This window comes from Cebidichthys violaceus, unplaced genomic scaffold, assembly GCF_023349555.1.
Source record: "Cebidichthys violaceus isolate CVI_PGR_0920_01 unplaced genomic scaffold, fCebVio1.0.p SCAF_418, whole genome shotgun sequence".
Lineage (NCBI taxonomy): Eukaryota > Metazoa > Chordata > Actinopteri > Perciformes > Stichaeidae > Cebidichthys > Cebidichthys violaceus.
Genome location: NW_027176615.1, coordinates 1 through 17073, shown reverse-complemented (window position 1 = coordinate 17073; position 17073 = coordinate 1). Strand labels below are relative to the sequence as shown.

The following is a 17073-nucleotide window of genomic DNA, read 5'->3' as shown; positions in this document are numbered from 1 at the left end:
CCGTCTTAAATTTGAGCTTTGTTTCTCTTCAATTCAATTCAATTTCAATCTCCCCTGCCACCTCTTTATCATAAATGCTGACCCCACAAAATCGGAATACTGTCTTCGGTGTGACAATTCGTAGCCTACATATAATGTATTTACGACTATAGAGCCAAACATATTGCCTGCTTTTCACTCAAGTCATATTATAACATAAGTGTTGCGCCTTCACACAATAAACATGTTTGGAAAGGCTTTAATGGATAAAACAATGCACAACATTTTTAATCAGGGCATTCAATTATCCAAACTACTCGGAAAAACACAAATTTGGCAACAGTTTAAATATTCATTCAGTAAATTATGTTTGTCACAAAACATAGCTCATGGATATCTAATATTATTGAATCTCTTTATCCACTTTAATTTCAGAGACTGTATCAGATGATTGGGTATGTACGGGCTATTTCTTTCACCAGGGCAAGGTTGTGATTCGATCCACATCTACTGTCCACAAGTGTCCTTGAAGGAGTGTTGGAGGGAGACACTGAGCCCCATTAAAAGCCCATTGGTAGTAACGTCCAAATGGGGGACCCTCGGGCTTAAGAAGATTTAAAGCAGGGGCCAATTAAAAAAATAACTTAATAATGTCAGAGAACTCACCACACCTGTTGATACAGTAAATATTAAAAAAAGATTATGTTATTGTAAACAAATGTCATTATCTACATACAGTCATAAAAAGACAATGACAAACAAGCATAACAAAATGTGGAACATGAACTAATAATGTTTGCTTTCATATTATTTACATGGTGGCACATATACGTTATAAAAATGTTACTCGTGCATCTAAAATTTAATTTTCTATGTATTGGCAATAGCAATTTGTACCAATATGAAGGATGATGCCAAAGCTTGCTCCAAAAAATACTGCTGGTGTTTCTTCTGTATGTGCTCTGGTAAATAAGTCAGTGGTGTTGCAATTTATATATAGCTTCATCCAGGACTTTTTAAAACAGGCATTGTTGTAATAAAGAGGCAGCAGGCAGTACTGGGTCTTTTGTTATTTTGTAATGATCTGTGGCGATAAATACAAATGCACAAAGCATCAACTGTGTGTGTGTGTGTGTGTGTGTGTGTGTGTGTGTGTGTGTGTTACAAACTTAGCTCAATACTTGTTTTTTTGGAACTCTTAATTACAATATGATACAATCGAATAGCTAATCTGACACAAAAAAGATCAATTGTGAAGGCTACACCATATGAATAACATTAAAATATTTAAGTATAACCAACTATGAATAGTCAAACATAATAAATATTAGATTTGGTTGGAGAATTATGAATGATAAGTTAAATTAGACAATGAGACAATGATATTTGATTCGATATAGATATTCGATAAACAGAAAACCAATCTTTAATTTCTTTAACCAATATTAAAACAGAAAATGACAATTTGAATTCACATGATTTAGATGCACTAAATTTAGGGAACATAATCAGGCAGTGCTATAGTGTCACCATGGAAACTACACCAGTAGACTAAACTGGGGTGTATGATTGGCTATGCTAACGAATTTCATTGCACAATGTATTTATCAATTCACAAAAATATATTTTCGAAAAACAAACAGAGGAAAACATCTCTATACCTGTGGTGATAATTAAAAAATATGTATGTGCCTTGCATTTGTTTACGCCTGACAGAAGTGCTCACTTAAAGGTGTACTCCCTCTTGTGGCCAAATGGGTCAATAACGCTTGTCTTCAATATGTACTATTCCTGGGTGCAGAAAACTGGAGCAGTCACTATTTTGTAAACTACAACACCACATGAACAATACATATTTTGGAAAACAGTATACAGTTTAGGTCATGCTATGGAGCTTTAATGAGATGAAATAAAATGAAACCAAATAACATATGTTGTGGTGGCTTCTTGCCATTAACTTTGAAGTCCTTGTCCTAACATATACATTTATTTGTTTATTTATTTCAGGGACAATGCACTCCAATCAATAATAAAACTGTGAGCCAGAGTTAGCCAGAGAGGCTAGTTTTCATCTGCTGTCCCCGGCCAGATATTTGAAGGCTGCCTAAAAATTACAAAATTTCAAATAAAAATGGAATTAAAATTCATAGATAGACAGTAACGTATAGACAAAACCAATACACATATAAGCAAAAGCAAAGTGTACAACACTAGAGCAGAGCAGACATAACAGGCTGCAGCATGCGTCAGGTAGAACAAACCCACCTACAGTACAAGCACATATATAACACTGAGACACATAACACATCAAAAATAGAAAATAGCAACAGTGAACAAGACAAATGCACATATAGGCAAAACAAGCAGACAGGACAGACAGTACATCAATGCTTGCACACCTGATTGGCAACAAGCCATTCCTTAAGGCTGTGTTTGAATGTTTTGTACATGTTTTGTGTGTGTATATGTGGTGGCAGAGCATTCCACGAGTGAGCTGCCTTCACAGAGAATGTAGATATGCTAATAGAGCTTGACCTATGTGAAATGACACAATCACCTCTTGAAGCAGATCTAGTGAGTCTGCTACTTTGAGCGCTTTGTTTAATAAAATCACTAAGTGGAGGTGGGGCCATACCATGTAAAATTTTAAAAACCAGACACACATCAGTGAATTTAATGAGGTTCTCCCAACTCAAGATATGTGTTTGATGAGGATATTGCAGTGATGGTAACTTCTGGGTTTTTAGAGCTTGTTTATGGAGAATATGAATAGATGTTAATGTTGTGCTGCTGGCTTGTGCCCAGCTGGTTGAGCAGTAGGTCAGATGGGGGACAATCATCGCATTAAAATACAGTTTCGCAGCCTGCATGGTTAGACTGTTTCTTATATATCTGAAATTCATGAGATTACATTTTAAGACCTTTGTCACATGTTTTACCTGCTTTTTATTAAAAGAGAGATTAGAATAAATAAAAATTCCTAAATATTTAAAATCTGACACTACCTGTAGTTTATATGATTTATATATTTGTATTATAGTATATATATATATATAAACATATCCAAGTCAATAGGTGATATGGGTTGTCATTATTGTAAACAACACAATGCATCTTATCCATATTTACAATTTGCATTTCTTCAGTCTGCTGACTGAGTGTTTATCGTTGCCATGGGCAACAAGTACCAACTGACGTTAGCCTATGTTAGCTTAATAAAAACGAGTAGCGATACTATTACAAATCGTCATTTTTTTATTAAACCATTTACAACGACCAACAGTCATACATTTAAGGACCTTAATGTATTGTCACATATTGTCAAATAACGAAAAATAAAGGCTAAACTGCCGCGGCACCTCTCCCAAACTGTGGCAGCTGCCAAAGCAAGTAGTGGCAGCTCCAACAAACTGTGAAAACTGTCGCAACAACAAGCTGCGGCAGCTGCAACGAACAGTGGCAAACAGTGGCAGCTGCCACAAAGTCGTGGCAGCTGCCGCAACTTGCTGCGGCATCTGAGCTTGCCACAGGAAGTGCCTCTACTCGCTGCCGCTGCCACGATTTGAGCTTGTCCTTTCTCTCCTTCTGTCACGTTAACGTTAGTGCACGTAGCTCACCATAGGGACATGTTGCCTAGGCAATTACGTATTTAATTTTGGTGGGTTTAAATGATGCAAGAAGAAAAGACAGCCAGTAGACTATATTGTAGATATATTACTATTTTGGCAAGGTTGCTATATCATATACGTAATCTGCTCAAGTTACGATTTTATTATTGTGAAGCATTTACTAATGTGAAAGTTTCACGATCTTGAGGTCATTATGCTAATGTTGGGCTAATAAAGTTAGCAAAAGACACCTAATTTTTCTACATAACACTACAGTCACAACAACCATATCGGCTCAGAGATGACACAAAGCAGCACAACTCAAATAAGAAGTAGTTATATCAGCTCTTACTGTTCGTAGCTCTCCTTCTGCGTCCTCAGCTAGCTTCAAAAGTCTGAAGACCAGATGAAAACCGTGGCTTAAATAAGTCCAATTAATTAGCTAACTAGCATTAGCAGTGTTGACAAAAAACGAAGTTTGCTTCATAACTGAATCTCCTCAGCTGGTGTTATCTCTGAAGCTCCTCTCTTGAAATGAAGCCCTTTAGCTCAGTCCTGCAGAACAAAGGACTCGAGTCCTCATGACTCGACGTTCTAGCGCGATATGACATCACTGACGGCCCGTCAATCAAACCTGTCAAGGTGGCAAGGTGACGTCAGCAGCACTTACTTGAGCAATTTGCCAATCAAATGAAAATAAAAATAAACAAATGTGTCCACCTGCTCTGAGCATGCGCATTGCTGTTTTCCAACACTACCGGTACTTGACTTTGCGAGCCAAGCCAAACTTAATACACCATTTTAAAGATCCAGTCACTTATCTTATGTTGTATATGAATGATAAAGTACAACTGAGGATGTTTTATGTCATGCATTAATCCAGAATTATCCACGTTTTTTTGCACAGCAGCTAGAGCTTGACCATTGCTTCTAATTATTTCTAACATTAACATTAGCAGTTACAACCTGGCATATATTTTAAAATGAAGGCGTCTGTGACTATCTCCAAAACCTTTTTACTTTGAATATGTGGTGTCAAAAAACGTATGATTCACATTCCAGATTGCCTCGACCATTATTATAATAGGATGTTTGCCTCTAATTGTGCTTTTTTATTGTTAAAATGCCACAGATTGTCCATAAAAACACAAAATAAATGGTTATAGGCCTGCAGATTATATTTTGTCCTGAAGTCTCTCATGAAAATCTTAAGCCTATGACTGTTTTTGTTTATTCTTTGTCTTTTTCTGCTTCTATCAGGATGAAGTTAACCAGATTGTGACCAGTAATGTTGGTCTCAAACAGGTAAATGTGACCCAAAATATATGCCAACTACACATTTAGAAAATTCAAAAGACTATGCTCAGAGGGTACGCCACATTGCAAGTATGTCGATTTAACAGGATTTGGAATAGATCTTTTTATATGTACAGCCAGTGAAGCGTGAGCGGCACCTGCCCCGTTTCTAGGCGGGGAAGTCGTTCGCACCTAACACGGTGGTCACTCCGTCGGCTGTCCCACCTGCAAGGATATACGTTCCTTTTTGAGGTGCTGGAACAATACCTTCGGCCTTTTATCTCACCCCGTCGCTAAATTGTTAGGATTTCGGATTAATTGTCTTCTTGAAATTCTTTTACGGCTAAAGCCCTAGGCGTTCTCAATGGGATGCAACCCTAGCACCCTGTATGTAATAGTTATGTACTTCGTCTGTACTTTACTATTGCCTATTGTGAACATTCTCACCGTTTTATGACTAACACTGCCAAGTCTTCACTCAGGGTACTTACCTTAAGCTCCTCTGCATGCTTCAGTCCTCACTTCTGATCACATCATCAACGGACAGGGGGTTAAATTGTTTTAAAGGACCAGAATACTTTGGTTTCAGTCTCTTACAAAATGTAAGGCCGGATTTTTATTTAGGTTTTTCTCACAACAATCTCATACAACAATTTCAAGTCAATGAAACAGTTTCTGTGGTACAAGAAATAAGTCTAACACTCCTTCTATATGGAGTTTTCCTCTTTATCAGTTCTCACTGATTTTGCTATGAGGAATAATCCAGTCACTTTCTAAGGGGGTAAGACCCCCAAGTCCAGTTGGGGGGGAAAAAGCCCAAACTCACAGATTCTCTGTTCCTTTTTATGCTGCTAAAAAGCTCCACCTCCTTCAGGCTCATGAGTAACTCACACACAAGTCCTCCCCTCTTTTAGAGCTAACACAGAACGTAACTGGTTTGATCCTGTTCACAAGAGGAAGCATACGTTTTAGAGTGACTATTCTAATAAAGACACATATACAGTTTATATGGTTCATCACATCTATCAAAAAGTAAAGCAAGTTATAGGTTTAATCATTTCTATCAAAAAGTAAAACGGTTTATAGGTTCAATGGTTATACGTTGATTGAAAAGGTTTACACGTTATAACAGTTATACTTTTATACTTTCATACTTTTCTACGATCTCTCAACACCAGTCAATGTTTACGGTTATTTTAAGGGAATTACAGTAATGCTCACCTTTGATTATCAACAAAAGAGTGTTTCTACGCACAAATTTCCATAGAAATTAATGCTATTAAAGTTTTTACCATGTGACACCCAAAACAGTTACTCAATTATTATAATTGAGAATCTGCTGTTTAATTTACATATAGATCTAGTTGCAACTGGTAACCCATTATCATGTATTTATTTATTATTGGTGAATATGTTACACAAATAGTATCTGTTGAGTTGAACTGTGGGCCACGCCCCTTACAGCCTGAGAGCACCAGGTGAGATTGATCAGCTAATTAACTGGCTTTGCAGTCACACACTCACAGAATCACGGCAGAGCAGCACTGAGAATCTGGGAGGAAGCAACAGAAGTGACTGAAACAGTGTTTGTGCAAACCAAAGCTCGTTTTGAACAAGGAAGAAGCAGCCGGTGAGCTATCATACATTGTAACGGTTGTAGCCCGTTGTTTGTAGCCATTGACTGAGATGAACTGATTAAGAACTGCAAATACTGATGGTTAAAAGCATGTTAGGTAAATAGTTAAAATGCTGTCATGGTATTTAAATAATTAAAAGTGGATTTGCTATGTATTTACAAGGTTAATTTTTGGGTATTTAATTTAAGTCATTTAAGTATTGTAGTCTGTTAACTGCATGTGGTTATCTTGCTTTTCATTTTCTTAAGTGGTGTTTTGTTTGTATTTAAAGGTTTTTCCACCTGGTTACTTGATCACTGCATCAAACTTCTAAAATAAAAGAAAGAAGGAAAAGAAAGCAAAAGTGTGATCAATGAGTGGAATCCTGTGAAGTCTTCCTGAAATTGGCTGTCCTTTTCAAGTGGGGGAGTTTGCACATTGAAACCTCGCAAAAGTGAGGGACCACTTGACAGTATCACAAATGAATGATATTTGTGGTTTCAACTAGTTGAAACCACAAATGAATGATATTTGTGGTTTCAACTAGTTGAAATAGAAAGAAGGGTTTATGACATGGTGACTGCTGGAGGTTACAACATTTTTATTTCTTCTGCTGTGATATATACAGTACATGACAACTTGTATTTTCACAATGTATTCATTCTGGGAATAAAAACAACTAAACTTGGCTTCATCAGTACATTAGTAGACACAATGATCTCAAGTTGTTATGATGTGGTGTGTATACGGACCCAAATGCAGACACAGGACAGCAGAGTTCTTTCTCAAAAACAGGGTGTTTTAATTAACTCAGGCAGGTCAAAACACAGGAAACAAAATAAAAGAGAAAGTTCTGAGGCGGCCCGGTTCCTATAGCGACGAATTGTTCCTCCTCTCTCACCTCTGAATCCCAAAGTGAGAGAGTGCCGCTCCCGCGCTGAGTGACAGGGAAAACAAACCGGCAGGATACAGTCACGTGAAAGCAGAGGCGCGTCCACGCGCTCCGCTTAGGTCTGAGCCGGAAAATGGCTATGCTGCGTTCGCGGCTTGCAGGCAGGCAGGCAGGCAGGCAGGATTCAGTCCCGGGAAGAAACGGAGGTGCGTCTGCGCGCTCCGTCCTTGTCCAAGCCGGAAAGTGGCTATGCCGCGTACGTGGCTTGCAGACAGGCAGGCAGGTTCGACTGTGTGACACCCGAGGCTCGACACAGGAATAGGCAAGACATCACAGTTGATCTCCGTGGAACGAACTGGAGTTCTTCTTCGACCAGGTGAAACCCGAGGCTCGACACTGGACGGCAGGTAACTTGCAGACAAAACGAGGAGTTAGCTCTGGAACTTCAGAGTGAAAACGATCAGACTTATGGGGCGGAATACCAGGTAGGGTAACGGACGGACCGACAGCTGGGACGAGAATGACCGGAGTATTTATGTCGGCTGGAGTTGATCACAGGAGATGAGGCACAGCTGTGCCTACGGAGAGAGGAAGGAAGGAAGTAGGCGGGACTCTAAGGAGGACACTACTGAGGGACACGGAACAAAACACAAGCACGTGGCAAAACAAACAGACAGGGGAACGACAGCCCACATGAGGAGAGGTGATCGGGGAAAACAGGGAAACACACCTGGGTGTTTTTCACCAAATCCTCACACAAGTTTCTCTGATTTTCACCCCAGCAATGGCTCCATGTGAACCTGATGAATTCAGATGAATATGGAGGCATCAGGAAGATCAGAGTCCCTTCAACCGACATATGGAAACCAGACCTGGTGCTGTACAACAAGTACACACACACACACACACACACACACACACACACACACACACACACACACACACACACACACACACACACACACACACACACACACACACACACACACACAGACAAACACCTGTTCGTCCAAATGCCTCGCATGCTTCTCTCATACTCTCCCTCTGTCCCTGTCTTCCTCAGCGCTGACGGCGACTTTGCCATCATCCACGAAACCAAAGTCCTGTTGGAGCACACTGGAATGAAAACGTGGAACCCTCCGGCCATCTTCAAGAGCTACTGCGAGATCATCGTCCTCCATTTCCTGCTCGACCTGCAGCGTGAAGCTGGGGACCTTCAAGAACCACAACGATGGGCTTCCTAACCCTAACCCGTTGGCTGAAGGGGAACCGATAAATCTAGCAGAGCAAAACTAAACTACAGATGCAAAGTAAACCGATATGAACAAGAGTCGGACAAGTTTTTAAATATCAAATATGAGTTCTGAGGGGTCTTTGGACTCTGCTGGATCTGGAAACTGGGAGCTGGACCCTTGGCTAGAGGCAAGATCACACCATTACACCCACTGGTCACTATAACACAACACGGTTAGTGTGCTCAAGGTTCCTTTGTAAAAATGACACTAGCATTTAACTGGTACGCCACTCTGCAAGCTGCTTTCTTCTGCTGACTAGTTTGTGTTGCATCACCATGACAACAACCATGGGTGACAGTGGCTAAGTGGAGACCAGGGCTGCCCTTCAATCAGAGGGTCAGCGGTTCGATCCCTGGCCCCTGCTCCACTAGCTTCATGTCAATGTGTCCTTGAGCAAGACACTTAACCCGAAAAAAAATTAAAAATAATACATAGATAGATACTGTAAGTCGCTTTGGATAAAAGCGTCTGCTAAATGACTAATGTAACAAACGATTGCCTGCACCTAGAACAAACCAATTCCATTGTGTCAACTGATTTCATCTGGTAAAAATATGAATAGAAGATATTGAGAGATTACCTCATGTCAGTTGTGTTTCTCAACCCTAACGTTACAGTTTCTTAAAGACTTGGTTGCTTTCTGGAGCAGAGAGGATGGTGATATTTGAAGGTGGTGGAGGTGTCTCACCTCTGCTGGCGCCTTGCTCACTAACAACTACATAAAGGGTAGAAGTGGACATCAACGTTGGGAAAAGAATCAAACACAAACTAATGAGAAAAGGTCAACTAGAGCAGTGCACTAAGCCTTTAACACGAGTCAGTGACATTAAGATGCACAGAACGGGGAGAAGACCTCGCCTTGCTGGCTGCTCATCTGTGTGTTGTTTCCCAGTACTTCCAGAGGGGGGCGCACTCTCCTCTGTGTCTGTCCCAGAACGCGGCGTTGGTCCAGGGGAACGCGATTCTGCTCGCAGCCTCCTCTCATAGCTGAACTCTGGGAGCCTGAGGGCACGTTTTCCTGGTCGGATTCAGGAAGTAGCAGTACGCACAACGGAACGCTAAGCAGGTGGAAGATAAGAAACAAGAAAGAGAGAGATTAGAGGGAGAGATTGTAAAAAAAAATGTACATTGTGTTCCCTCTTAGTGGAGAGTCCTTCTCATTAAATGTAATGGTGCGTTTCTGTTCTGACCGAGATATTCAAACTCTTCTTTCAGAGCCATGCCGTTATGAGAACAACACTGCTGGCAGACCAAAGCGTATCTAAAGGAAGGAAGGAAGGAAGGAGGGACAGAGGCAGACGCTGTTTGATTAAATACTTTTGCAATGTTAATTTCATTCAAGGAGCTATTTAGCAAAAGTTAATTTCCATTAATCTTCCTCGTCTACTTTGGTCAGTGAGGACCTCTGATGACCCCAGGAGACATGTACTTTAGTCCTCAATCATAGGTAAACAGAGCTCAAGAGGTGCAGCTAACTAGCACATTAGGGGTTTGATCAAGGGCTCCACACAAGTCCTGAAGGCAGGAGAAGTATATGTATCATTCTGCTGCTATAGATTCACAATCTTATCGGTTTGTGCGGGTAGAGGAGGTCTGACAATGACTGAACACCACTCCCTTGTGGGGAATCTGCAGACTGCTAAATAACAGAAGGGTCTTCACCTGTTCTGTGGTCCGTCCCCAACCAGGTCTTCAATGACTCGGTCCACAGCTCCCCTGTCTTTGGGCAGGATGGGTCTTGCCAATGGAGGACCCGGTGGGTGCATGCCTTTCAGAAAACAGATGGGAATGAGTACACACACAAAAAGGAGAATGCATTGATCTTTTAAATTCAGATATTAGACATTTCATACAGATTCAAGGTTTTACATTTGAGTTCACAGACTTGCTGATCTCTGTTGGCCTCAGTACAATGTGCAGAGTTGGAGCCTAGATTCACTACACGGGTCTTACAAAACCCAAACTAAGACTGTAGAAACCAGCCACAGCACTGTTTATTTTATGACAAGATGCAATCGCATGCTTTTCAACCGACCTACTCCTGGTAGAGGAGAGCAGGGGGTCCTGGGTCTTGCCCCCTTGAAGACGGAGGCAGACCGAGCAGATCTCTCCGGTGATCCTCCTGGAGCTGAGAGAGGGAATGTTCTGTAAGGAGAGCAACACGGGATAAAGACACAGACGCATGTCTACAACAACTGGGCTTTCTGTTCGTTCCAGTTGCCTTTGACTTAGTGCTTATCTGCACACCTATAGCCTGAGCTCCATCAGAAGCCACTGAACAAACTTTAAACGTTCATCTTTCCGTTGTGTATTGATGTGCGTCATACCTTGTCCTGGCCTAGGAGTCATCTGAGGACGCAGCAGGACTCCAGCAATCCCCGCCTGTCCTACTAGTTCTCACTAAAACTCTTTTTCTTCACCTATACTGCTGTGTCCGTGTCTGCTTCTGGGTCCAGGATAACCGGCCGTAACACTTAGCCTGAATCATTTTGTAACGAGCAAAACCTAAATGATAAGAAGGGAAACTACACTAAGGAAACATTAGGAGGCAGCTGCAATGAACATGTAGCAATTATTGTGGCAATACACATTACTTTGCATATTGTTAAAAAAAATTAAAAATAATTACATTTTGGATTTTAACATTTTGAACAGTCAACACTCCCTAACCAGTGGCAGACCGGGGTGGTGGTTCCCCTGTTCAAAAAGGGGGACCAGAGGGTGTGTGCCAATTACCGAGGTATCACACTACTCAGCCTCCCTGGTAAAGTCTACTCCAAGGTGCTGGAAAGGAGGGTTCGGCCAATAGTCGAACCTCGGATTGAAGAGGAACAATGCGGATTCCGTCCTGGCCGTGGAACAACGGACCAGCTCTTCACTCTCGCAAGGATCCTGGAGGGGGCTTGGGAATACGCCCATCCGGTCTACATGTGTTTTGTGGACCTGGAGAAGGCGTATGACCGGGTCCCCCGGGAGATACTGTGGGAGGTGCTGCGGGAGTATGGGGTGAGGGGGCCACTTCTGGGGGCCATCCAATCCCTGTATGCCCAAAGCGAGAGCTGTGTCCGGGTTCTCGGTAGTAAGTCGGACTCGTTTCCGGTGAGGGTTGGCCTCCGCCAGGGCTGCGCTTTGTCACCAATCCTGTTTGTGGTATTCATGGCCAGGATATTGAGGCGTAGTCGTGGGGAGGAGTGTTTACAGTTCGGTGGGCTGAGGATTGCATCGCTGCTTTTTGCAGATGATGTGGTCCTGATGTCTTCATCGGGCTGTGACCTCCAGCACTCACTGGATCGGTTCGTGTGAAGCGGTTTGGGATGAGGATCAGCACCTCTAAATCTGAGGCCATGGTTCTCAGCAGGAAACCGGTGGATTGCCCACTCCGGGTAGGGAATGAGTCCTTACCCCAAGTGAAGGAGTTCAAGTACCTTGGGGTCTTGTTCGCGAGTGAGGGAACAATGGAACGTGAGATTGGCCGGAGAATCGGAGAAGCTGGGGCGGTATTGCAGTCGCTTTACCGCACCGTTGTGACGAAAAGAGAGCTGAGCCGCAAGGCAAAGCTCTCTATCTACCGGGCAATCTTCGTTTCTACCCTCACCTATGGTCATGTGGACTGGGTCATGACCGAAAGAATTAGATCGCGGGTACAAGCGGCCGAAATGGGTTTCCTCAGGAGGGTGGCTGGCATCTCCCTTAGAGATAGGGTGAGAAGTTCGGTCATCCGTGAGGGACTCTGAGTAGAGCCGCTGCTTCTTTGCGTGGAACGGAGCCAGTTGAGGTGGTTCGGGCATCTGGTGAGGATGCCACCTGGGCGCCTCCCTAGGGAGGTGTTCCAGGCACGACCAGCTGGGAGGAGACCCCGAGGGAGGCCCAGGACCAGGTGGAGGGACTATATCTCCAAACTGGCCTGGGAGCGCCTCAGGATCCCCCAGTCAGAGCTGGCTGATGTGGCCCGGGAAAGGGAAGTTTGGGGTCCCCTGCTGGGGCTGTTGCCCCCGCGACCCGATCCCGGATAAGCAGACGAAGATGAATAAATGAACACTCCCTAACCTAATGGCATCCAAACTCTCTTTAAACAAGTCAGTAAAAGCCACATATATTAAATGTTGAGTGTTTTGTAAACCTTTAAATCTTCCAATTCATCATCTAAAAAGGAGACAATAACAGTGTTGTGAGTTTAAGTCTGCAAAAAAACAAAAAACCAACAACAAAAAAACGAGAGGTAATACAAACTATATACTAAATACTAAGTCAAAGAGTCATTTGGTAAGTCACAACATTAACCAGACCATGAAACAGAGGTGTTGTGTGTTCGCTGGATGGACAGACGGACAACTTCCTGTTTCTCTCAGTGCGTTTGAAAAGAGAAAGACCAACAACTTCCTGATGAACCAAACCCTGAGGACGAGGGAGAAAAAGAGAAGCACATGTTCTTAATAATCAGCTTCAGAGTCAAACTTTACAACTAACATTAAGTCACTTTGCACACTGTACAGTTTGTCAAAGAAAACAGCATGCATTGAAGGAACAGGGTACTAAAGTAATAGTTTGAGATGGTTGTGAGGGAGATTATGAATGAACTCACAGCACAGGGTATATGAAGAAAGGCAGGGCCATGGCTATTCTCTGAAACCATTGTTCAGGTAGGTAGAGCCACAACCAGCGAGGTCATTCGGTACCACACACACACACACACACACACACACACACACACACACACACACACACACACACACACACACACACACACACACACACACACACACACACAGTGAGGGAGAGGAAAATGCAATTCAAGCACATCTGGGATGTTTTGCTGACTCTACCTTCTGCAGACGTTGGTTTTTGGCTCTGAACTCCTCCAGCTCTTTAATCTCCTACAAGGGAAACATGGAGGTTTAAAGGTTATTCAAGCAGTGTGCAAAGAAGCTCAAATAATCAGACGTCAAGGTTAGAGTTCACTAATTGAGAGTTAGCAGAAATCTGTTTTCGGTAACTTTAAGTTCTATTTGTTCTTGGATTTCATTTGGGATACTCAAATATGAGTTTCAGGTTGATATGCCCCATCTTCAATAAAATACAGAGCTTTCTCATGAAGCAGGTTTGAGGACATTCCTGCACCATGTTCAGTGTGATCATCCTGTAATTCAATCATCCTGCTTGGGAGAAAGGCCCCTGATGTATTGTAGAACTATATAGATACACACACACACACACACACACACACACACACACACACACACACACACACACACACACACACACACACACTGTGAGAAACCAAAATGCAAACTGGGCATGCATGGACCGCTCAACTGTACTCATGATCTAAAGAAGAACACAGAGAAACTGAGTGACTAAGAAAGACAAAAACAGATCCAGGGTTTAGTCGGTACCTTGTGGATGTTCTCCAGCTGCTCCACTGTGGTTGGCTTTGTCTGGATTGAGGATGAAGATCAGAAAGTCATCATCGGGTTCATCAGACAAAGGTATCACAGTCAACAGCTGACTGATGTGTCAGTAATCAATCAACCCTGTCACTGTACACACATGTACTTGGGACTAATCAAGGGTCACTTCCTGCTTCACTGAAATATCTTGGCTGACTGTCAAAAGAAAATGTCACTTCACATTTCTCTACATCTGTGCATATTCCTCTCATTCTACTTCTGAAGATGTATGATTTCAAAAACCAAGGGTTGCACTTTCTATTGCTCCACTCTGTCTGTCTGTCTGTCCCTTTGACTTCTCTAGTACGTCTAAAAATAGCACTTGAACTTCATCAAGCTCGGGTGCAGGGTTCACTGTGTCCACAGTTAACAACCAAATCATCTCTAATACTTTCATCACTTGAACATCACTAAAGTCCACTATGACTCAGTGTTCAACTTATTTGTTGTCTCACTGTTCAGGGCTTGTGAAGTCAAATCTATCCATTCATAATCGTTTGATGAATACTGGTTGACGTACTGCACAACTTGGCCTCATGCTAGATTTCAGCGCTCTTAAATCTTTGCAATGAAAGACAACACTATTAATGTTGGTCCCAGCGCTCTCCCTGAAGAGATCAGAGCAACAACATCAGATTTGCCATCTTCTTAAAAAAGACTTTCTTTAAGATTTGATGAAGCCTGTATTAGTCTGGTCTCATAATTGTTGTTGGTTTCTTGCATTCTGTTCATATTGTGTCGTGTTAATAACTCCTTGATTTCACTTAAAGCTGAAGTGTTTTTTAAATGTCTTCTTACCCTCATCTGATATTAGAGCCGTATCTGTCGATTACAGTCGTCTCCTCTTTGGTTCACTATTGAACACAAAGTGTCTGTTAAAACACAATCCTGGCTACAGTTAAAACAATGTATGCTGCTGATGTTAAACACCACGTCAGCCCTGCTTTGACATTAAACACTTGCATCATGGAGGATTCAGCAAGCTGCTGATAGAGAAGCTGTTCAGTGGCTGCCATTGTTGTTGTGGATTTACTGAATCAATCTTTGCCCATGGCTGCTCACAGAACAAACAGACGTAGTTCATAAACAAACAACATAATGTGTGGAGACCTCTGTGAGATGTCTCCTGGCTAGATGGATCTCATGGAGCTGGTCAGGCTCGTGGTAACAGCAGGTTCATTCCACATCTGCATTTATGACAAAGGACAACATAGAAGGACGGTCATCTCGCAGACAACAACGCGTGCTGTGAGGAATTTTAAGTTTTAAAGCATTCCTAGTGCTGGATATTATGTGTCACAGTGTGTTTACTTAGGAAGTGTTAAACCAAAGAGTGTGGTCATTGAATGTATATTGAGTGTCTGTGATGGGGGTTTGAGGAATGTCAGAAGGTGTAAACCAGCGGGGGAAGAGGGTAGTTCACTGAGGTGTCTGCCCAGGACAATGGGTCAGGATCCAAGGAGGAGCCCATTGGACTTCAGCCAATCATGGAGCTGATCAATAGGTTGAGGAATGTAACTCTGGGGGGGCAAAGGAGCTGTTTGTCCCCTGAGAGAATCAGACTTCCTTCGTACCATGGGGCAGATACATCAATCTGTCCTGTGGTATGAACGAGGTCTCATATTTCTTCGGTAGTGTAATTTGGTTTGTGATTGTTTTGGCTTCTGTTAACAATATTAAATACTTTTGATTTTGACCTGGACCTGCTGACTCCTGCCCTGCTTGCTGATGGAACAAAGAGTGCAAAGGGGGGGGGGGCTGCTGCTTCTTCTCTTCAGTGGCCTTCTTCTCCACTATGGCCTTCTTCCTCTCTGTTTGAGAAATTTCTGAACATTACAGTGCTCCGTCTAGTAACGAATCCTCCATCGCTTTGAGGATGTTCTGTGATAGTGTAGGAAGCGGACCCAAACGCACACTCACAGCAGGATGAATCCAGCCAGGGGTTTTATTTCTCACGTGCAGAATCAATACAGATCAACACGCTAAACAGCGGCACAGTGTCCAGTGGACCAAAGTCTCTCCTTCGGACTCGGGGAGGAAACCGAACTCTCACCGGGGAAAGGTCCGGACGGGATCGCTCGAGGCCGTGGACACGGAAGACAACCGGTGCCAGAAGACCTCCAATGGGCGGGACGGCTCGACCACGTGGAAACGCGGGATCACCAGGACGTCGGCAGGCGTCCACCGAGGTACGACGCCAGACGGCAGACGGCCTCTTCCACAGGTGACTCCCGAGGATCTACTCTGAGTGGCAGGAGTGCTGAAGACAGCCAGAAAGTCAGGACAGGATCTTCACTGAAACAATATTCAGACTTACGTGACTAGGTAGCGGACTGGAGAACGGACTGACGACGTGCCGGAGGAACACCGGGGCGATTTAAGCCAGCTTGAGATGATCACCGGAATGCACAACAGCTGAGCCTACAGAGAGGGGGCGTGGTAGTGGGCGGAACTCGGGGGGTGGAAACTGCAGGCTGACACAAAAAACAAAACACAAGTACATGGCACACAATAACTCACCAGAAAGGGGAATGAGAACACACACGAGGAGAGGTGATTGGGGGAAACAGAGGAGCACACACACTAGCAGCAGACAGGAATCTTAACAGTGGATTACACAGTTTGAAATAGACTGATACAGTGATCGTATAGTGGGCTTAAATTCATGTCAATAAAATAGATGAAATAGAACAGAAACTGTCTCTCTCTTAAATGGATGAGAAGAAATACAAAAAAATATATAACCAAAAATATATGTATAACTGAGTAAAGGTGTAGACTATAGAAAATACTCAATCTGCATGTTTAAAATATGACCACACTCTACAGAACAACATAGTGTAACATACCTGCATGTATGACAAAGGACCACACAGCAGAACGGTCATCTTGTGGACAACAGCGCATGCTCCGTCTAGACAGACGGCATCGCGTTAGTGT

General features: G+C 42.9%; 1 pseudogene; it reads right to left on the bottom strand.

Moving 5' to 3' along the window:
* Positions 1-7113: 7113 nt before the first annotated feature.
* LOC137886139 (endoplasmic reticulum junction formation protein lunapark-B-like) lies at positions 7114-15884 on the bottom strand (annotated as a pseudogene).
* Between the last annotated feature and the right edge of the window lie 1189 nt (positions 15885-17073).